At 42.3% G+C, this 24,092-nt stretch overlaps 1 long non-coding RNA gene across 1 annotated transcript in view; it reads left to right on the top strand.

Moving 5' to 3' along the window:
- LOC103346819 (copine-A) overlaps positions 1 to 24,092 on the top strand; it is an 84,671-nt gene that overhangs the window by 32,772 nt on the left and 27,807 nt on the right. Inside the window, exons 6-9 of the long non-coding RNA XR_011386140.1 lie at positions 4,708 to 4,814; positions 19,043 to 19,117; positions 21,510 to 21,549; positions 22,297 to 22,620. This is a non-coding gene — a long non-coding RNA (copine-A). The remainder of the gene's footprint in view (positions 1 to 4,707; positions 4,815 to 19,042; positions 19,118 to 21,509; positions 21,550 to 22,296; positions 22,621 to 24,092) is intronic.

Raw genomic sequence — 24,092 nt, 5'->3', positions numbered from 1 at the left:
GTTCCTGGGTCCCCCTCCCCCGTCCCAGCCCCTTCCCCAGTGTGAGCTGCTGGCCGGGGTGGGCAGGGCCGGCAAGGGCGGACAGGCAGGGGCGGGGGGCAGGCCCGGGTTTCCTTCTTCCACACATGGCTCCCCCCTTCCCTCACCCCAAGCTTTGTGCCCCCCCCACACACACACCAGTCCGGGCACCGGGCAGGGGCCTGCCTGGTGGAAGTCCTTCCTCAGCCTCCACTAAGACTGGAGGGGGGCGCTCAGGACCCCTCCGCACCCCCACCCATCCCCCAGTGCTTCCAGGCCTCCAAAGCGCCTTCCTGCCTCCTCCTCAGTCCCTGCGCCTGGGGGCCGGGGCAGGCGAGGCCGTGGGCACTGCCCGTGGTACAGCCGAGCCAACAGGCTCAGAGCAATGCCACAAGCAGCCTAAGGTGGCTGGGGGTGGCCCAGCACCTGCTCTCACCCCTCCATCCTTCCCGTGTCCCCTGGAGTCCCAGGGAGGGAGATCCTCAGCCAAGGAGCCTCTTGTGTGTGAGTGTGTGTGTGTGTGTGTGTGTGCATGCACACGTGCAACTTGAATGAAGGTAAAAGGCAGAGTGGACCGGGGTTGGAATGGGGGGCGGGGAGCAGGCTTGGAGGGGTGGGGCTGCTGTCCTCTCCTCCGCTTCCCACTCCCGCCCCTGCCCTGCCGCCCCCACCCACCCGGGACAGGACCCAGCCCCTACCCGTGTACAGAACATTTTTTTAGCTACTGAAATATTTTAGTATAAGATTTCCTTTTATTTTTCAAACCACCTGGACTGGGTCTGACCCCACCAGCCCACCTGCAGGTCCCCAGTGGGGGTGGGGGCGCACTGTAGAAGGCAGGATATGGGGGGGACATGTGCTGGGCAGGCAAGCGGAGCACGCGTGCGTGTGTGTGGAGTGTGGCTGCGTGTTCCTGACACGGGACCCATGGGTCTGACCTGCTTCCCTCCCTCCCTCAACTTCTCTGCCCCCCCCACTGCTGTATTTCAAGGGAGGTCCCTGGCCTTGGCTGGTTGGGTGGGCCTGGTTCCCCCAGGGGCAGAGCAGGGTCTGCTTGGGCCGCTGGCAGTTTCTTCTCACCATTCCTCTCGTTCTCGCCTAGGGCAAGTGTGTGTGTACACGAGTGTGTGTGCATAAGTGTGTGCGCACACGTGCACACGGAGGCTTCTTCCCCACCCCCACACCTCTCGCCTTCTCCCCCCCATTACCAACCTTTCTGCCCCCTGGCTCTGACTTCTGTGTACACCTTGTGCCCGAAGATCTCGCTTTCCAGGTGGAGCATTTTAGGGGAGGTTCCGGTGTGGGGTGGGGAGGACCAAAGGGGGTCGCCCCACACTATACCCTTCCAACAGCATCACCACCAGCCTGCTTTGGTGGGGAGTCTCAGCCTGGCCCGTGCCTTAGCCCCCAGCCACCCCGAGTGTGTATGGGGGGGTCGGCACCCCCTGCTAAAACACAAGCTCCTTAGTCCCCACCCCATCCCCGCCCCAGCGCTGACCCCAAAGCACAATATCCTGGTCTCTTGGCAAGCAGCTGGGGCCGAGGGTGGGCGGGGGACTCCAGCCAGACCCTCAGAGAACAGTGGGCGTGCCCAGGTGTGTCCAGGCCTCCAAGGCCTGAGTAGGCACACCGGCTCCCTGGAACTGGGGTTCTCCTCCCTCCCCACCTTTTCCTGCGGTGGGGGCACTCTGCAGTGCCAGGGCCAGGTAGCAGAGCCCAGTGGTCTTCAGGGACCCCAGGAGGTGGCCCCTGGCTTCTGGGCGGGGGGGGGCAGGCTGGGGGGGTGCAGGGGGAGGGAACTTCCCACCAGGAGAGCCAGACAGGGCAGTGCCTTAGCCCAGGAGCACCACCCCCCCCAAGGCGGCCAGCTGCTGTCCCTTCCCTGAACTTCTGTAAAGGAGGAGCGGCGTCTGGAAATGTGAACCCCGGAGTATCCGTGATAGAATAAACTAAACGCCTTTGTGACAGAAAAAAAAAAATTCTAGTCTCATACAAATTTATGTTCATATCTTTGGAAAATATTACTTAATATAATTAGAAATAGATATTCCTCTGTAATCATCAGCTACATGTACTTACTATTTATAAGGGTTCATTGCATAGTCTAGTGCATTTCCATGTCAGAGAAAACTATTTCGGGATGAGGCGCTATCTAAGCAGGAATTCTTAAGGGGGAGGGCATCAGTTGCTGCTGTGAAAGTTTGATTCCCTGAGAAATGATGACACTGATGGCCGTTGTTTTTAGTCAGGCACAGTGTTCCTTTCTGAGGGATAGGTTCAGAGTCCTCAACACAGTAGTTCCATGACAGCCTCTGGTCCATTAACATCAGTGTAGAGATGAAACCTACATAGGGTGCCTCTCCCAACTTGGTGCTGATTGTTTTCAGGGACCCAGTGCCTGCAAGGTAGAATAGTCACCACTAGATGGCACTCCAGCCTTTAAAAGGAACCCTTCAATGCCCATGCCTCTAAACTATTCCATTCAAGGCTTTTGTACACCTAAATGACCCAGGTTATGAACACTCACAACAGCTGTTGTTAACCTACCTTCTGAGTGAAACTGGTGAAAACTCATCTCTATGTCCTTAATTGTGGTACTCAAAAATGAAACATTTGGGGAAGAAATCACGGATTTCAACCTTGCCTTGTTGCTAGAAGCAATTTTGCCCATAATATCTGGAGTATCATGTGTCCTTCTAGTGTCTCTTGTCTTCCATCTTATTCCAGGGAGGTGTGTTTTCTAATTCTCATTCCTTTTTTCTCTCCACCAATTATTTAGTTTTTTTCTGAACCTTAGTTTCCTCATTTGGAAAGGAAGATAAAAAACACTCTCTCCAGAGGGTTATTGCAGAGGTTAGAGGAGATTTATGTAAAATATTTGTTCATAAATAGAATTTTTGACATTTTGATGACATCATTGTTAGAGTTTTGCTATTTATTTGTGCTCTCTCTCTCTCTCTTCTTCCCTCCCTCCTACCCACACACTCCTTCTCTCCACATACCTCTATTGTGAGTATTCATGAAAAAAAAATGTGTCTCAAGATAGAACCATACATGAATTTTGAAATGTTTGCACTGAACTTTTTTTCCATGAACTTTTTGATGTACTCTTATATATACGTTTTTATATAAGACAAAATTTAGCAATTTCTTTTTACTTCAGTTGCACTTCTGGAGGTCTTTGGGGAAGATGCGTCTTTCCTGTGGTCAGATTTTTGAGCTTCAGGCGTTCAGTCGGTCATATTCATGGCTGTTAGCCTAGTATGTGAGATTGTCTTCTCCTCAGATGATAGGGTGTGGTGGGTAATGACTGTAAGCACATGTGGATAGGATGACTAGAGGTTCCAGTGGCTTTCTTTTCAGCAAGCCTCTCAAGATATTGTTACCAGGGTTTCAGCATTGATGATAAATTTTAAATTATAGGTTTATTTGTGACATTACAAAATTTGAGAAAAATTCATAAAGCCAATCTTACTTGCCTCCACTGTTGACAAATGATTCTTTTTTTTTTTAAGATTTATTCATTTATTTGGAAGTCAGAGTTACAAAGAGAGAGAGGAGAGGCAGAGAGAGAGAAAGGTCTTCCACCCAATGGTTCACTCCCTAATTGGCCCCAGTGGCTGGAGCTGTGCTGATCTGAAACCAGGAGCCAGGTGATTCTTCCTGGTCTCCCATGTGGGTGCAGGTGCCCAAAGACTTGGGCCATCTTCTACTGTTTTCCCAGGCCATAGCAGAGGGCTGGATTAGAAGTGGAGCAGCTGGGTCTTGAACTGGCTCCCATATGGGATGCTGGCACTTCAGGCAAGGGCGTTAACCCGCTGAACCACAGCGCTGGCCCCGAAAAATGATTGTTAGTGTTTGGTTTGGTACAAAATGCAGGGAATATGGGTCTAATTCCTTTATTCAAACTCAGTAAATGAGTTGGGACAATGAATTTCCAGTTGTTTCCCAAGAGCAGATTTATTTGTATATTAATGAGGCACAGGTGTTAGGCCCCTGGTGCCTGCATGCCTGGGAGGCGTACTTCAGTTGTTTATCTACTCAGCCATAGGTACTGCGAGGTATTCAGGCTTGCCTTTAGCAGTTTTTACAGTGAGGGTTTTTAATTTTTAATTTTTTTTTCAAATTTACCCATACCTGTTAAAATTTTAGAACTGATCATGTAGAGAGAAATTGCAGATTTCAATAGTGAATAGCAATAACAGCTAAAGTAAGTAGTCTCACTATACTTAACTGCCCAGCCTAACATTAAAGAGAAACAGGTTTATCTACACGAATATCTCATGTGATAAATCAGTGTAATCAACAATTCACCTTTCTGTGTGTATTTTTTGAAATATGTCTTTGACAGTCAAGTATGTATTGGAGTCAAGTGTTTATATTAATATTCATTTTTTTGTTTATTCACTGAACTGCACTACCAGCATTTTAGTGGAGATAGAATAGCCTCCTTAAACTTTATGAATTTCAGTCACTGGCATAATTATAGCTATCTACATATTCATTAAATGTACAGAAGAACTGTCTCCCAAAAGACAGCCATGCATTCAGAAACAGTACACAATTAAATATACATGATTTAAAAGTTTTGTTTCTTAGGCTTGTTTAAAATTAATTTCCTATAGCATTCCTTTCTAAGCAGAAGAATTCTAACAAAGGGATTCCCATGCTTTGGTTTCTTTCCTGTAGGAAAGAATGGGAAGAACAACTTGTAAACAACAATTACTTGGCAACAAGGGCAGAAGGGGATTCATGGGCAGCTGAGAAGCAGCAGGTTCCGCAGCATTTGCTGGAAGGTAAGAATAAAATATTTATTTACAGTTTGTGATTGCAATAGATCAACACATGACCTGATGCCCTGGAAGATTACCCATGAAGGGGATCACTGAATTTTCCGAGAGACTTCGCTCCTAGTCATTTGTCCATTCATGTTTATCTTTCACAGGACATTTATTAATGAGATGAACCACCTTAGTCCTGAGTAACTGGTGATGATAAAATAACCATCTTTTCTTCTTTGGATGGTGCAAACATCAGAGCAACACTTTGACGTTCTCCAAAAATGTTTGCAGAAACTCTTGAGCTGGGCAGGAAAGGGAGGGGCCAATTAGCTTTCAGGTTCTTACTGCATCAAGTGCCATCATCTAGTCATCCTCTCTTTTCCTTTCATAAATAGAGGATCGGAAGAATTTTTTACAATTCTTTTGCTTAAAATCACAAAGTCAAGACAACAAGGAGAAATAGAAGGAAATTGGGCTAGTGTCTTTGGAAGGGAAGAAGCTTTGGTTATCAAAACTGGTAATGATAATCAGCAGCCATGTTTTAAGTGCTTTGAAATAGTACCCCCTTTTGTTCTCCAAAAATGAATTAATTGGGATTTAGACTGGTTTCTAAAATGACTTCTACTGAAAGTTTTTAGGATTATCTGTATAAATTGAGCATACTGTGTCTGTGCAAGTAAAGACAGAATGAAATGCTGAGACAGTTTTAGATTTAGTAATTTAGATTCAATAATTCAAATGCATTTTTCTTCTATTGTATGCAGGCAGTAAAGGCAGGAAACCTGCTGCTAGACTATTTGTATACAAATATTTGTATACCACCCAGTTCCCTGTTGTTTAACTTTTAATATTCATTTGCAAAAAATAAATGCAAATCCAGATTTATTTTAATGTTTTATTAAATAAATTAAAACAGATTTTTCTTTTCAAGCATTAAATCACAATGTACAGCACATTAAGGACAGAGATCCTACATGAGGAGTAAGTGCACAGTGACTCCTGTTGTTCACTTAACAAATTGACACTCTTGTTTATGGCATCAGGAATCACCCTAGGCTCTTGTCATGAGTTGCCAAGGCTATGGAAGCCTTTTGAGTTCACCGACTCTGATCATATTTAGGCAAGCTCGTAGTCAGAGTGGAAGTTCTCTCCTCCCTTCAGAGAAAGGTACCTCCTCCTTTGATGACCTGTTCTTTCCACTGGGATCTCACTCGTGGAGATCTTTCATTTAGGTCATTTTTTTTTTTTTTGCCAGAGTGTCTTGGCTTTCCATGCCTGAAATACTCTCATGGGCTTTTCAGCCAGATCCACATGCCTTAAGGGCTGATTCTGAGTCCAGAGTGCTGTTTAGGACATCTGCCATTCTATGAGTCTGCTGTGTATCTTGCTTCCCAGGTTGGATCGTTCTCTCCCTTTTTTATTCTATCAGTTAGTATTAGCAGACACTAGTCTTGTTTATGTGATCCCTTTGGCTCTTAGTCCTATCATTATGATCAATTGTGAGCAGAAATTGATCACTTGGACTAGTGAGATAGCATTGGTGCATGCCACCTTGATGGGATTGAATTGGAATCCCCTGGTATGTTTCTAACTCTACCGTTTGGGGCAAGTCAGCTTGAGCATGTCCCAAATTGCACATCTCTTCCCTCTCTTATTCCCACTCTTATATTTAACAGCGATCACTTTTCAGTTAAGTTTCAACACTTAAGAATAACTGTGTATTGATTACAGTATTCAACCAAAGGTATTAAGTAGAACAAACAAAAAATACTAAGAGGGATAACGTATTAAGTTGTTCATCGACAGTCAGGGCAAGGGCTGATCAAGACACCATTTCTCACAGTGTTCATTTCACTTCAACAGGTTTCCTTTTTGGTGCTCAGTTAGTTGTCACTGATCAGGGAGAACATATGATATTTGTCCCTTTGGGACTGGCTTATTTCCCTCAGCATAATGTTTTCCAAATTCCTAACAGGGATCACTTTTCAGTTAAAATTTAAACACCTAAGAATAATTGTGTGTTAGTTACAGAGTTCAACCAATAGTACTAGAACAAAAAAATACAAAAATGGATAAAGTATTACATTGTACACTATGAGAAACAGTGACTTGATCAATATATTTTAATCATGTATTTTTCTACTTTTTATTATAATTATAAATTGTAATCATGTATATTTATAGGTTATAAAGTTATGTGGTTTGTGACTACCATATAGATAGATTAAATCAAACTAATTAACCTATTCATCATCTCAAATATTTGACATTTCTTGTGGTGAGAACATCTGAGAATTATTCTCTTAGTGAAGTTGAAATAAATAGTACTCAATGATTACCTCTATCACCATGCTGTATATTAAACCTCAAAAATTAAAATAGCCTTTCTGAGCTTTGTACCCACAGATTATCATCTCCCTGCTTTCCCCTATTCCCCAACCTCTGATAACTACCATTCTACCATCTACTTCTATGACTTCCATTATTTTAGCTTCCACATATTAGTGAGAACTTGATCATTGGTCTTTTTGTGTATGGTTTGTTTTGGTATAATGTTTTCCAGTTCATCCATGTTGCCCTCAATGATAGAATCTCTTCCTTTTTTAAAAGGCTAAATGTTAAAACAAAAAAGGCTAAATGTTATTTCTTTATACACACACACACACACACACACTTCACACACTTTTTTTTATCTGTTAATGGACACTTAGGCTGATTTCATATCTTAGCTATTATGAAAAATGTTGAAATGAATATAGGCAGGCAGACATTTATTCCATATACTATGTTAAAATCTTTCCAGTAAGACACTTTGAAGCAGTATTGATGAATCATATAGTGGTTTTAGTTTTAGTATTTTATCTCAACTTTATGGTGGCTGTACTAATTTATGTTTCCACCAAAGGTGTATGGTGGTTATCTTTTTCTCCACATCCTTGCTAACACTGGACTATCCTTTGTCTGTCTGAGAAGAGGCACTCTAACAGGTGCGATGTTTTAATTTGCATATCCCTAAAGATTAGTGATGTTGAACCTTTTAAGGTTAGCCTTTAGTTTGTCTTCTTTTGAAAAACATCTATTCAAATCCTTCTTTTGAGAACCATTCATTCAGACCCATTTTTGAGTTGTTTGAATACTTATATATTTTATATATTAAACCCTATCACATATGTGGATTGTCAGTATTTCGTCCCAATCTGTAGGTTATCTCTTTGCTCTGTTAATTGCTTTCTTTGCTATACAGAAGCTTTTAGTTTTGATGTAATCTCATTGTCTTCGCTTCTATTGTCTGCATTTTGTCAAATCTAAAAAAAAATACTGCCTAGACCAACACTGCATAGCTTTTCCTCTGTATTTGCTTTAGTAGTTGCACCATTTCATTTAATTTAATCCACTTTGAGTCAATTTTTATATTTAGTGCAAGATAATGTCCCAGTTCATTGTTGTTTAATTGAATATACAGTTTTCCTAGCATCACATATTGAAGAGACTGTCCATTCACATTGTATATTCTTGTCACGTTTATCGAAATTCCATTGGTATAGTTGCATGGGTTCTTTTCTTGACCTTCGGTTCTATTGCACTGACCAGTATGTCTAATTTTATGCCAGTACCATGTTATTTTAATTACTATTGCATGTAGTATAGTTTGAAATAAGGTAATGCGATGTCCTAGCTTTGTTCTTTTTGCTTATGATTCATTTCACTGGACTATTTGTTTTTCTTGTTCCATATTAATTTTAGGATTTTTTATATATATGAAAAATGATGAGTGTGGGAGTGTGGGTCAGAGGGAGGGTAAAAAATATCACTGTGCTCCTAAATCCATATGTAGGCAACACATGAAATTTGTTCACCTTATATAAATAAAAATTATTTACAAAAAGGAAGTTGATGTTGGAAATTTGATGGATATTGTTTAACAGATTAGTTCAAGTAATATTACTTCAGCAATATTCTTGTAATCCATGAACATGGGATATCTTTTCATCTATCTGTGCTCTCTTCAGTTGCTTTTATTAATGTTTATAATTTTGGGGGTATAAGTCTTTCACTTCCTTGGTTAAATTTATCCCTAATTATTTACTTACCTATTATTTATTTATTTATTTTCTTATGGTAATTGCTAAGTGCAGTTGGTCTAAATTCTTTTGTTTGTTTAAGAAAGTTCATCATTTGGTGTAGAGAAATGTTATTGGTTTGGGCGTTTTAACTTTCTAGTATTTAGTACTATGTAAATTTGTTTAAATCAAGTTACTTCACATATTTGAGAGAGAAACTTAGTTATTTTAAGTATTGATCAGTTGCCTTTGGGGGCTACATGGTATAGTGGGTTGAGCCATGGCCTGCAATGCAAGAATCCCTATGGTTGCTAGTTCTAATCCTGGCTGCACTGTTTCCAATCCAGCTGCCTGCCAATGCATCTGAGAAAGCAGTGGAAGATGGCCCAAGTACCTAGGATCCCTGGATCCAAGTACCATGAGAGACTTGGTTGAAGCTCCTGGCTTCAGCCTAGCTCAGCCCTGGGTGTTGCAGCCATTTGGGGAGTGAACCAGCAGACTGAAGATTTCTTTCTCTGTGTCTCTCTCTCTGTAACTCTGCCTTTTAAATAAATAAACCTCTAAAAAAGTGTTAAAGCTGATTATCATTTTTTCTATCAAGTAATTCAAATCTTAGATTATTTAGTCTAAATTTCATTTTGAAATACTTATTTTTCTTTGCTATTCTGTATTTTCAGAGTTTTCTCTCATTTTTTTTACAATACCATTATCATTTTCTTACCACATGCAGAAGCAGCTTCTCTTATACTTTTATGGCTTTTTTAAAAAAAAGTTTTATTTACTTATTTGAAAGTCAGAATTACAGAGAGGGAAGAAAGGAGGCAGGGAGAGAGAGACAGAGACAGAGATGGAGAAACACAGAGAGAGTGAGAGGTCTTCCATTTGCTGCTTTACTCCCCATCTGGCCACAGTAGCCTGAGTTGAACTGAACCAAAGCCAGGAGACTTGAGCTTCTTCCTGCTCTCCCATGTGGGTGCAGGGTCCCGAGCACTTGGGCCATCTTCCACTGCTTTCCTAGGATATAGCAGAGAGCTAGATCAGAAGTGGAGCAGTAGGGACTCCAACCAGCACCCATATAGAATGCCAGCACTTCAGGCAACAGCTTTATCTGCTACACCACAGTGCCAGGTCCATACTTTCATTTTCTGATAATAAAAATCCATCTCTAGACCCTGCTAATGTGGAGAAAAAGGTACCCTAAATACACTTCTGGTGGGAATGTAAGCTAGTATAACCATTGTGGAAGCCAGTCTAGAGATTCCTCAGAAAATAGATCTATCATATGATCCACCCATCCCATTTCTGGGAAAATGCCCAAAGGAAATGTAATAAGCATATGAAAGAATTATCTGTAGTCCCCTGTTTATAACAGCTCAATTCACAATAGCCAAGGTAGGGAATCAACCCAAATTTCCATCAACTGATGACTCATTAAAGAAAATATGGTACATATATACATACTCATCTATAAAAAAGAATGAAATTCTATCTTTTGCAACAAAATGGGTGCAACTGGAGACCATTATGCTAATGAAAGAAGCCAGACCCCTGAAGACATGTGCTTTCTCTGATTGGTTGTAGTTAATATATAGAGTACAAAAAAAAAAAAAAACACTGTGTATATCCAGCTAAACTGACATCTAATGATTTGATTGTTGTCTATATCTTGTCTGATGGACTGTGTCTCCTTGTCTCTAGGCCATTCAAACAAATAGGGCAACTATTTTACAACTTCAAAAAGTGTATGTAAAAGAGGCTCATGGCATAAGTTTGGCCAAGGAATTCAGAGGCTGGTTGAGATGCCCATGTCCCTTATTGGAGGTTCCTGCATTTGCTACCTGCATGTGTCTCACGACTGAAGAACCCTCCTAGAGCAGGCCTTGGGAGTCCACTGGGATGGCTCAAAAATAATATTACTGCCACCCTCCTGAGAGATCTGAATTGTGTTCCTGGCTCCCAGCTTTGGCCTGTGTGCAAGCTGTTGTGGGCATTTTGTAGTGAATCAGTGGGAGTGCTGTCTCTGTCCATTCCTCCCTACTTCCTCTCTGTCACCCTCTGCATCTGTCCCCCTCCCCTTCTCCCTTCTCCATCTCTCTGTCACTCTACCTCTATAATAATTTTAAGATGCTTACTTAGTACATACACACACATACAGTCTCTCTCTCTTTCCCTCCCTCTCTCTCTCTCCCCCCCCCACACACACACCCCACAGCCTAAAAGGCCATGTTCAGATTGGGGAGCACATGTGATGTGGCCAACCATAGAGTCAGGAGCCCTGAGAGGATGAAGGTCAATTCTCTTTAAGACAGGTTTCTTGTGAAAACTTCCTAGGTCCCATGAGAGCTACATTAATCCCCTTCAATGACAGCCCACAGTGACCTAATTACTTCACACTGGTCTCTGCCTCTTAAAATTTCCTGTTCCTCCTAAAATAGCTGCACTGGGGACCAAGCTTCCAACACAGAAGCATTTTTGCAACACACTCAGACTATATCACACATAGCACTGTTCCACCTAGCTTTCTAGAATTCATAAATGGGAAATACTGATGTGCAAAAACCTGCATTACCACAGATGGCACTGCTTTTTCTTCAGAGGTTACTCAGCAGAGCAGGTGGGTGGACAGGGGAGGGAAGGAAGAGGCGGTATTCTATTGTTCAAAATGGAGACTTGTAGGGGTCTGCAGCTTGAGAGAAAAGTTTTGTGTGAAGGTGGGAGGCATAGGGCAAGTGTAGACAGAGATAAAGAGAGATAGAGAAAGAGGCAGTGACTGAGTAGAAGGAATAATTTCTTGTGTGCTCAGCATGGTGTAGTTTGCTGCAGTTCACAATAATCTTCATTTTGTGAGCAAATAGAAAAGCAGAGACCAAAGGTTTCCTCTTCAGAGAAGAAAATTTTACCTTGATTCGATGAGTACCTGTTGTCCACATATATTGATCTATCATACCATAGTCAGCAAATATTGGCAGTTTTAAGGATTCATCTCAGATTGTTTCAAATGTTTAAAGACAATGTTGAAGGATCTGATTTGTTCATCACACGGTGCATACATGGACGGAGATGGGGTAAATGCAGGCCAAGCCCTAGAACGAAGCCCACCACAGTGTCAGTGCTGCCTGGTTTTGGATGACTCGATATTGAAGGTTATGCAGCAGTGTTACAGAAGCTTCTTCCAGAAGCCAGGCCTCGCAGGTTGTGACAGAGAGAAGGAAGGAAAGGCAGATTTCTCGTCCATGTTTTGTACCTTTTACCTCTACTACACCCATGTTGTTTCTCTTGTTGTTAACATGGAATTTTCTTTCAAACAAAATTTGATAAGATTAAATACAATAAATATAATAAATTATATATAGTTTAATATAAATATAATACATAAAATTATACATGTGCTTATATAAGTATAAGCATATATAATGTATACATATATATAAATAAAATAAATGTAATCATCATGTTATTTTTCTCATGGCCAAAAGGGAGAGAAATTCATAGGTCACATGGTGATGATGGCCCACATCTGCTTGTTGATGTCTGAGGTCTGAGGGAAGAGTCAGTGTGTGGGACTGAATCCACAGTGGGGAGTTGGAGTTGTCTGGAGATGGCGTCACTCAAGACAAGCAGTGGAGCTTGGATTCAGGCTGAGGGCTACATGAAACTTCCCAAGAGACCTAAGTTTCCTACATCAGGGGAGCCCTGGGGCATGCAAAGTGCTGATCTGCTGGTCAAGGGCTCCACAGATGAGTGGCACCAGTGACCTGACAGAGGCTCATGGCATTTCCAGACAGAACTCTGGAAGTCCCACAGAGTGCCTTCCACACCATGTGACAGTGATGAGCAAACCCAGGAGCAGCTCTGGTTCACAGGGAGGAGAGACACCAATAAACATGTTTAAATCAGCCATGAGCATAGATTCCTTTCTTTTTTCTTTTCTTTAACATGTGTATAATTTAACATTTGTATAATTTATTTGCAATACTGGATGTGAGATGCATAAAACATCTGGCAGTAGCATCTTGCCTCTGAACTTGATTTATAAAACTATTACCTCAGTTTTCTGTATTTTGTGATTTACTTGGGGAATGATGACAAGAGTCTTTTTTTAAGATTTATTGTATTTATTTGAAAGAGTTGTAGAGAAAGGCAGAGCGAGAGAGAGAGAGGTCTTCCATTCCATTGGTTCACTCCTCAAATGACTGCAATGGCCAGAGCTGAGCTGATCCAAAGCCAGGAGCCAGGAGCCAGGAGCCAGGAGCTTCTTTCAGGTCTGCCACACAGGTGCAGGGACTCAGGACCTTGGGCCATCTTCTACTTCCACTGTGTCATTGCCAATTAAAACTGAAAATGGGTAGGAGGCGTAATGATGCTGAGCAAAGAGCAAATATAATTTCCTTGTTCTCCAAGACACATATCGACAGTCAGTTTCTGCCATTAGGATTACCTGAAAAAATGCCTTCCTCTGTGGGTCTCCGTGAATACCATGCAGAGAATCCAAGAACTCAAAGGGGAAAATGTAATGCAGAAACTATCAGTCTGATCTACAAATGAAATACTGGCAAGATGATAAATGGTGCCTTCAGCTTCTTGCTTCCAGATTGTGCAGACTGGGCGTTCATATAGGAGGATCTTCCATAAACTTGAATTTCTTCCCATGACTGTGCTATGCCTGGTTCACTTTTCAGTTGACAAAATAATTGGGGCAAATAATTAAGTCCTTTGTATTTCCATAACCAGAGCTTTGCTCAGACTTCACAAACCATAAAAAGTCAGGACACAAATTGGTGTTGATTAAAGGATTCGTGTGTATGGATCTTGAGAGGCTACAAATGTCAGGCTGGTTTATTAAAGTTCATCTGGGCTGCTGATTAAGATCTAGTCCATGAGGCCTGCCCTGTGGCATAGTGGGTAAAGCTGTTGCCTGCAGTGTGGGCATCCCATATGGGCACCGGTTCAATTCCTGGCTGTTCCACTTCTAATCCCACTCTTTGCTATGCCCTGGGAAAGTAGAAAACAGCCCAAACCCTTGGGCCCCTGTACCCACGTGGGAGACCTGCAGGAAGCTCCTGGCTCCTGGCTTCAGATCAGCACAGCTTCAGACGTTGCAGCCATCTGGGGAGTGAACCAGCTGATAGAAGACCTATCTCTCTCTGCCTCTGCCTCTCTGTAACCCTGCCTTCCATATAAATAAAGAAATCTTTGAAAATAAACCTAGTCCACAAAGTTTGCTGTTCCTCCCCAGTGCTGTGCCGAGCTCCAGCCATGTGCTCACAGAAGTTTCCCAGCCAAGGGTGCAGGACCCAGCTGGCTGGCCCAGAAGCCCCACTGCCTGGGCAAGCAGCATGAACATGGCCAGCTTTGGAACAGCACTAGGCCACTTTCAATATAGAGATGCCCCTCAACTTACAATGGAGTGATGTTCCAATGAGCACATCAAAGCTGAAAATGAATATATTTAATATGTCTAACCCAGCAACAACTGGAGCTTCTTCTAGCTTGCCTTAAACATCTGCAGAACTCTCCCATTATCCTATCTGGGCAAAATCATCTTAACCTAAATTTGGTTAGTCCAGACATGCTGACCAGTTCATGTAATTTATTGAAAACTAGACTGAAATGAAAATCAGCTTGGTTGTGTGGTTACACTGTCAGAAACCATCAAGTTGCAAATGCATAAGCCAAATCACAATGCATCAAGGACCATCCATCATTCTGCATGTTAGTCCTTTGTCAGGTAAGGAACTTAGATATTTTCTCCCATTCTGATGGGTGTACATTCATGCTAATGATTGTTTTCTTACTGTGCAGAAAATCCCGAGTTTGATACAATACCACTTGTCTAGTTTTGCTTCTGTTGCCTGTGATTTTGAGGTCTTGTCTGAAAAATCATCGTCTATATCAATGTCCTGAAGTACTCCCTCTAGGGTTTCTTGTATCCATTTTATAGTTTGACATCTTCCACTTAGGTGCTTGATCTATCTTGAGTTTATTTTGTATATCGTGAGAGGTAGGGATCTAATTTTCATGTCCAGTTTACCCAGCACCATTTATTGGAAGAAACAACCTTTCACTAATGTATGTTCTTGGCAATTTTGTCAAAAATCAGTTGACTGTATGTACATGGATGAATTTCTTGATTCTCTATTCTGTTCTGTTGATCTATGAGTCAGTTTTGATGCCAGTACAATGCTGTCTTAGTTACTATGCCTTTGCAGTGTGCTTTGAAATCAAGTATTGAGATTCCAGCTTGATCTTGGGGGAATCTGGACTTCCTGACTTGTTTGCATTCTGTGGTTCCATAGTGTAGGATACGTTTTTCTAATTCTGTATAAAATGCCATTGATATGCTCATATGGTTTACACTGAACCTATAGATTCATTCAGGTGTGTGTACATTTTAATGCCATTAATGCTTCAATCTCTGAGCAAAGAATATCTTAATTTTTTTGATTCTTTCTCCATTTTTTTCATCATATACTTTTATACTTTTCATTGTAAAGAGCTCTCATTGAATTTCATCCTAAATAAATTTTTATACATTTTATGAAAGGGATTCTTTCCTTGATTTTTCTTTCAGCAAGATCATTATTGGTGTATAAAAATTCTCTTTCTATATGTTGACTTTGTAGCCTGTGACTTTACAATATTGCTTCTCCAGTTGTAACTGATTTTTGGAATTTTCTATGTACAATACCATGTCATCCACAAACATGGATATTTTGATTCCTCTTTTCTGGTTTTTATGGCCTTTATTTTTTTATATTGAGTAAGAGTGGTGAAAATGAATGGCCTTGTCTTGTTCCGTATTTTAGAGAAATGAGTTCAGGTTTTCCACATTTAATATGAAATTTGCTGTTAGACTGTAATCTGTTGCCTTTATCATTTTCAGGGATGTCTCTTGTATACCTAGTTTGTTAAGAATTCTTATTATGAGGGGACGTTGAATCTTATTAAATACTTTCTCTGCATCTCTTTCAGTGGATTGTGCATGGTTTTTATTCTTCATTCTGTTAGTCTGACTTAGGATGCTTATTGATTTCCAAATGTTGAACCACTCTTTGATCTCTTGGATAATCTCTCTTGAATATGATGTATGATCTTTTTTTAAAAAAGATTTATTTATTTGAAAATCAGAATTACACAGAGAAAGAGAGAGGCAGAGAAAGAGAGAGGTCTTCCATGTGCTGCCCCACTCCCCAATTGGTCACAATGGCTGGAGCTGCACTGATCCGAAGCCAGGAGCCAGGAGCTTACCCTGGGTCTCCCACTCAGGTTCAGGTGCCCAAGGACTGAGCCATCTTCTACTGCTTTTCCAGGCCATAGCACAGAGCTGGATTGAAATTAGAGAAGCTGGGACTCAAACTGGCACCCATATGGTATTCTGGCACTGTAGTCAGCAGCTTTACTTGCTATGCCACAGTGCCAGCCCCATGGATCATCTTTTATATGTAGTACTGGATTTAGTTTGCTAATATGGTGTTGGAATTTATTGCATCTATGTTCATCAAGACTATTGGTCTGTAGTTTGCTTTTTATGTTGTGTCTTTGTTTAGATCTGGTATCAGAATAATATTGGCCTCATATAAGGGGTTTGACAGAGTGCCTTTCTTTTCAGTATTTTTAGAATAATATTGTATTGGTCCCTATTTAAATATTTTGTATATTGTATTGTATTGTAAATATATTATATATTGTATTGGTCCCTCTTTAAATATTTTGGAGAATTCAATATTAAAACCTTCAGATCTTGAAACTTTCACTCATGTAAGTTCTTACATTCCTCCTTCAGTCTCATTGCTTGCCATATGTCTGTTCAGATTTTTTATATCTCCTTACTACAATCTTGGTAGGTCATATATATCCAGGGATTTATCCATTTCTTCAAGGTTGTTAGCATTTAGCTGTTCATAGTGGTTGCTTATGATCCTCTGTATTTGTGTAGTGTCAGTTGTAACATCTTTTATCTCTTATTATTTTAGTTTTTCTTTTTGTTAGTTTGTCTAAAGGTTTGCCTATTTTGTTTCTTTAAAAAAAACCTTTTCATTTTGTTGCTCTTTTATTTTTGTTACAGTTTCGTTAATTTCTGCTCTGATGTCATTTCTTGCCTCCTGGTAATTTCGGGTTTGGTTTGTCATTGTTTTCTAAGCCCTTGATTTCCATCATTACATTGTTAATTTGACATTCTTTTGTTTTTCTGGTATAAGCTCTATTGCCATAAACTGTGTTCTTAACACTGCTTTTTCTATATTCCACAGATTTTGATATGTTATATTTGCATTCTCGTTTCTTTCAAGACACTTCCTGATATCCTGTTTTATTTTTTCAATTGGCTAGTGTTCAGTAGTTTGCAATTTAATTTTTATGTTTATAAAATTTCTGTTGTTTTTGTAATTTTATTCCTTTGTTTTCTGAAGAGATAAATGTATAATTTCATTTTTTTAAAGATTTTGTTTATTTGACAGGCAGTGTTAGAGAGAGAAGAGACAGAGAGAAAGATCTTATCCATTGGTTCACTCACCAAATACCCAAAATGGCCAGAACTAGGCCTACCCACAGCCAGGAGCCAAGAACTTCTTCTGGTCTCCAGTGCAGCTGCAGTAACCTAAGCACTTTGGTTGTTTTCCACTGCTTTCCCAGCCCTTAAACAGGGAACTGGATTGGAAGAGGATCAGTGGGGCCATGAACTGGCGCCATAGGCACAGGCTTAGTCTACAACGCCACTGCTCCAGCCCCTGTAATTTGTACTTTTATTCAACATTGCATGGACAATATTTACCTCACTAAAAATAAGCTGCAAAGTTATAGTAATAAGCTGTACAGATGCATTAGAATTTATTTAATCTGGCTGTTCCTACAGAATGCCTGTTTTTCCTTTGCCTCAGTTTTTGGTTATTATAATATATAATGCTGAAATCAATATACTTTCCTATAAATATATGGCATGGTGGGTCAAACCGCCAGCTGCAATGCGGGCATCCCATATTGGTGCTGGTTAACATCCTTGCTGCTCCACTCCCAATCCAGATTTCTGCTAATGGCCTAAGAAAAGCAGAGGAAGATGGCCCAAATGCTTGGGCCCCTGCCACTCACTTGGGACACTGGATTAAACTCCTGGCTTTGCATTGGCCCAGGCTTGACTTGTAGCAGCCATTTTGGGAGTGAACTGGCAGATAGAAACTCGATCTCACTGTACTGCTTTGTAATTCTGGCTTTCAAGTGAATAAATTTTTAAAAGAAAAAATAAAAACCACATGCAAATTGTACATGTTTATAAAGCAGTATGTATAATAGGCAAACAAAATCCTTAATGCCAAGTCATTGGAAGGAATGTTTCTCCTATCAATTTTGCTGTCTTTTTATCTTGCTTGTGGATTTTGTTTAAACTTTGTGTAGTCAAGGTCATCAGTCATTTCCTCTCTTCTGAGCTAAAGCCCGAAATACCTTCTGACAGGATCACATCAATTGTGCAAGTCCTTCTAGGGCTCAGTTCCACAGCCCAGGCCGCCCGCCCACAGGACTTTCTGGTCCATGAGGCTACGCGGCTCTAGGCGCCCCTGACAAGCTGCTCTGGTGAGATCCAGCTCAGACCCGGGGACTGGCCCGCGTGGCCGAGGTCACGAGGGAGGTGCCCCCTCAGGGAGCCGGCCCTCGTGCAGTTGGGGGCAGTTGCGCTGGAGAGAGCTCCAAGGCAGATGACCAGGGCCTCGCGGGATGTCCCCTACTTGTTGAGCGAGGTGGAGGTGGTCCAGGTCCGTGCACCGTTGAACTCCTGTCAGTTGGTCAGCTCTGTCCCATGTGCGTTAGCGCCAATTGTCAAGCGCCCCCCATCGTCCACTTTTATATCGTCTAATGAGGTTAGCCAAGCGGCGGGTCTGGAGGGGGAGGTGGGGGTGGAGAGTGGGGGACCAACGGACGCTCAGAAGGTTACAGTTGGGGCTGATTAACTGGGTACATGGTCGCAGTTAGCGGTTGGATGGATGATAGAGTGTGCGGCTTGCTTTTGTAAAATAATGCTTACTGTAATTCATTTTCTTTACTTACAAGTTATAGTGATTAATATACAGATACTAATGTATGTAATCACATATACGAAGATATATTAAATATAAGTAACAAATATACAATGCATAAATGTTAGTATTTATATCAGAATATTAGAAATTATTTTTCTAATATTATAAATATTAGAAACCTACAGAGGCAGAACCTGCAGCTATGGAGAGTTGACTGTATTGTTCAAAACCTGTAGCCCTCATCGAACAGGTAAGCTTAAGTCATTCCTTCTACCACAAACACCATTTAGCTGTAAGTGTTTGATAGTAACCAGTGAGTGTGTATTGCACTGTATGAGAAACAAGCCCACCTGAGCCCTCCCAAAGGATGGACTCAGAAGCATGAAGGAAGCAGAAGGCAAGGTGTTTATTGATACTTGGTAATTTTTTTTAAAAAAAGATTTACTTATTTATGGCCAGCGCCGCAGCTCAATAGGCTAATCCTCCACCTGCGGTGCCAGCACACTGGGTTCTAGTCCCGGTCAGGGCACTGGATTCTGTCCTGGTTGCCCCTCTTCCAGGCCAGCTCTCTGCTATGGCCCAGGGGTGCAGTGGAGGATGGCCCAAGTGCTTGGGCCCTGCACCCGCATGGGAGATCAGGAGAAGCACCTGGCTCCTGGCTTCAGATTAGTATGATGCGCTGGCTGCAGCGCGTGGGCCGCAGCTGCCATTGGAGGGTGAACCAATGGAAAGGAAGACCTTTCTCTCTGTCTCTCTCTCACTGTCCACTCCGCCTGTCAAAAAAAAAAAAAAGATTTACTTATTTATTTATTTGAGGGTCAAAGTTACAGAGAGAGGGAGACACAGAGAGAAAGGTCCTCCATCTGCTGGTTGTTTCCCCAAATGGCTGCAATGGCCAGAGCTGGGCCAATCTGTAGCTAGGTGCCAGGAGCTTCTTCTGGATCTCCCATGTGGGTGCAGGGACCCAAAGACTTGGACCATCATCCACTGCTTTCCCAGGTGCCTTAGAAAGGAGCTGGATCAGAAGTGGAACAACTGGGACTTGAACCAGAGCCCATATGGAAAGCCAGGGTGCAGATTAACCGACTGTGCTTCAGTGCTGGCCCTGTGTGAACCAGCACACAGAAGATCTCTTTCTCTATATGTCTCCCTCTCCAGCTCTGTAACTGTGCCTTTGAATTAGTAAGTCTTTAAAAAGGGTGCAAGGAGAGAAGGAGAATGGAATGAGCATGATGCCCATGCTCTTGGGGTGCAGAGTGAAGAGTTTCAACACATGTTTAGGAATAGCAAGTAGTTTTTTGCTGTGTTTGTTCTGTCCCCAATCTGTTAGCTGAACTGCTTTTTTCTTTCTCCAAGATTATAAATACATTAAGGGCATCTTAGAAATTTATCAGTTTCCAGGCGTAAGACAAAAGAAGAATTTTATACTAGCATTCTCCTACTTATTCCTACTGACATAAAAGGCAGAGACAAGGAAAAACAATGAGCCCACCTAGAAGATTTAGGATATAACATTCCAGGTCTGGGGCTTTTCCATGTCCCTGGGAAGTCTCCAGATTCCCACCTTGCTGTCCAGCCCCACAGGGCTGCCATCTTACCTGGTGCATATGTGTACTGCCTCCAGGGTAACTTCAGAACCCAGAGTGAAGTCAGCCAGCTCCAGCCACCCGCATTGGCACCCAAGTCTCTGAGCCCCAAGGGTAATTCAAATTATTTTCCCTCTGGTGAACATCTTTGGAATGAATGGCCAGTGGCCAGCTCCTCATTAAGAGTGAGGTTCCTGTAGTCAGGGCAGGTTCAGTGACAAGGTCTTAGTGATTGGTGTTAGCTAAGAGTTGCTTGGGTGTCTATGCCCCAAGCTTGCTAGTAGGGGAGCAGAGGATCCAGTAGCCCAAGAACAAACATATTAAATATGTGTGTGTTAGATTACATGTTTTTTTTTTGACAGGCAGAGTTAGACAGTGAGAGAGAGACAGAGAGAAAGGTCTTCCTTTTTCCGTTGGTTCACCCCCAAAGTGGCTGCTACGGCTGGTGCATTGCGGCTGGCGCGCTTCACCAACCCGAAGCCAGGAGTCAGGTGCTTCTCCTGGTCTCCCATGGGGTGCAGGGCCCAAGCACCTGAGCCATCCTCCACTGCACTCCTGGGCCACAGCAGAGAGCTGGACTGGAAGAGGAGCAACTGGGACAGAATCCGGTGCCCCGACCGGAACTAGAACCCATTGTTCTGGCGCCTCAGGTGGAGGAATATCCTAGTGAGCCATGGAACTGGCAGTGTACATGTTTTTAAAGTATTTTTAAATTTTAAAAATTTATATAAATGGAACAAATTTTGTGTATTTCATACACACAGTTTAAGAACATAATGCCACTTCCCAAAGGAAGCCTTGATGCTTATGACGCCATGCTAGCCAGTAGGGTATGGGAAGGCCCAGTAGACAGTGATTAAGTATCTCTGTGTTGTGTATATTATTAATTCATTTGTATTTGTACACTTATAAACGTGTGTATTTGGCAGTCATAGGCTTATTTCTGTTTGTATTATTTTTGATATGTCTTTGTATATATAAGTAAATATATTGATACATGTTGTGTGTAAGTAGACATTTCTGCAAATAATGACAGTAACATTTCTTCCCTCTTAGAATGTCGAAGTCTCCCAGATGTGAAATTACAGCTATATAGGTAAAGGAAATTTATTTATATTTTATAGACATATCTGAGTATTTATGCAGTTAAATATATGTCTTTAAGGATTCATTCAATATTTTCTTACATTTCCCTGTGTGGATATAGGTAAGTATTTGTCTAAGATTGTCATTTTTGCTATGGACATAATACAAGCTTTAACCTCCCATTGGTGAACCACAGCTCTACTGAGGTTGTAGGGACTTTTGGCTGACTGCAGCCATAGATGTAAAACTGGCTCTTGGCCTTGTGCATGGGTAGTTTGTGTCCATAGTTTCCTCCAGTGGTTGGGACATACCTCAATCCAACAGTGGAAGAGCTCACATTAGTCACACCTCATGCATCCATTTGGGAAGGCCCAACCCTTGACCTCTAACCCAGTGACATTGGTCTGTCTTGGCCCCAGAAGGTCTGGAATTCTAGGTGTATATAAGTGTGTCAGTATCAGACAGTCCTGGAGAAATCTGGGGATGCTCTACAGATCAGGTTGAGGAGAAAAGCAGAGATATTTTCAAACTCAGTTTACAGATCATAAAACCTACCTTGTATTTTGTAGCTTTTTGGAGATAACTTTTGTACATATTTTGCTAGACCTGTGACTATTTTTGTGTGGTCCAGTAAATGGCATTTGGTAACATTTAAATTCCAGTTGTTCTCTGCAGGTGTAAAGCACATCACGAGGCACTGGCACACTAACAGTGTTTTTGCTTCTTTTGGTCTCCATCTGCAATGACGCATGCACAGGTTACTCACTGCTCTCCAACTCCTTGGGTAATTGGGAAGTCAGGCCCTGAAATCTGTGACTACTGATGAGCAGCGATTCATCTGGCGTCCAGCAGGGGGCAGCAGGCAAAAAGTCAACAATTGTGAGCGTCCTGCACCGTGGGCAAGCGGCCTGGAGGTGGTGCCCAAAAGCCCCTTGGCTGTGCTGTTCGTGCCGCACGTGTGTCCCTCCTGAAGAGCACACCCTTGGTTCCTTTCCTTGCAACCTGAGGCTCCTGACTGGGTGCTGATGCCTGAAGAGGGAAATAGCAGCAGAGAAGCTCTCGTTTTCCAGGATGTTCTCAGGTGGGTGATTCTTCACTGTCTCACTTCATATTTTAGCCAAATTTACTTGACAAAAGTATCGATGAAGGGTATCATGGGTGGACATCAGGTCAGGCTATGAAGTTGTTATGGAATCAGGACTGTTTCAGGGAAAAATCCTGACAGACTCCAAGGGCCTTTCACCCTGTGTAGCCTTCAGTGAGTGGGGCCTTTACCTGGCTCTGTGAAGTCCCCAAACACCCACTCTCCACTGGCAGCCAGGCTGAGTTGTCCTTTAGCCATCTGAGCTCATGCCTACATGCACTGCTGCCATGGTCACCTCAGAACACAGAATGAGGGAATGTTCTCCAGGGAGGGACCCAGCTGCAGCCACCCTTGTGGCACCTGAGAACCTGAACACCTGATAGGTTACTGAGAGGATTCATTCCTTCCAGTGGACAGTTTTGGGAAGAGTAGCCAGTTCCACACTGAGAGTGACAAACCTGGTGTCAGTTGTCTCAGTGATGTGGACCTGGTGATTGGTGTCTGCCAGGGTCCCTTGTGTCTGGCAGCAGAGGGACTTTCTGGGTGTTTATGCCCCCATGATCTCTATCAGGTGAGTGGTGGGCCCAGTGTTGCCTGACATAAAGATTACTGTGTGTGTATATGTGCGATGAGTGTGAGATTGTGTGTGTTCCTTGCATTTCATGTGTATTTAGTATATGTGTATAGTTTCTTGTTATAAACTCATATATTTAGGAATTGTAGGTTTATTTCTAGCTATATTATTATATAATGTGTGTACATAGTTTGTGTGTATACATTTCTAGAAACTATGGTAGTAATAAATTCCTTCCTCTTAGGATGTTGAAGCATCCTGGACCCAAGGATATATCCATGCAAGTAAAGGGACAACTTTCTCTATCTCTAGACTCATATGAGTATTTATGCAGTTATGTGTGTACCTTAGAGGTTCTTTCAATTTTTCTGCCCATTTACACAAACACACACACTAAGTATTACCACAAGAGGGTTGTTTTCACTAGGGGCAACATAAAGTTTTTTTCCTAAACATTTACTTATTTTATTTGCAAGGCAGTGAGAGTGAGAGAGAAAAAAAAAAAGACAGAGAAAAATGGAAAGGCAGTGAGAGAAAGAGAGAGACCATCTGCTGGTACACTCCCGACATTGCTCCAGCAGCCAGGGCAAGGAGCCAGGAGCTTCATCTGGGTCTCCCACATGGATGCAGGGACCATATTCTTGGGCCATCTTCTACTGGATTGGAAGTGGAACAGCTGGGACTCAAACCAGCACCCATATGATATGCGGGCATTGCAGGCGGCAGCTTAGCCCACTGCATCACAACACTGGCCACACCATACAGGTTGTGACCTGTTATTGATGATCCAGGAGACATCTGGAAACCTCAGAAAGGAGCTGCACTGAAGAAGGCTCTGGTTCGTAACCTGTCCTGGCCTTGTACATGGGCAGTGCAGTCCCCAACCACCTCCTTT

This window comes from Oryctolagus cuniculus, unplaced genomic scaffold, assembly GCF_964237555.1.
Source record: "Oryctolagus cuniculus unplaced genomic scaffold, mOryCun1.1 SCAFFOLD_57, whole genome shotgun sequence".
NCBI lineage: Eukaryota > Metazoa > Chordata > Mammalia > Lagomorpha > Leporidae > Oryctolagus > Oryctolagus cuniculus.
The sequence above is the reverse complement of the archived record's forward strand: the minus strand, read 5'-3'. Positions and strand labels throughout refer to the sequence as shown.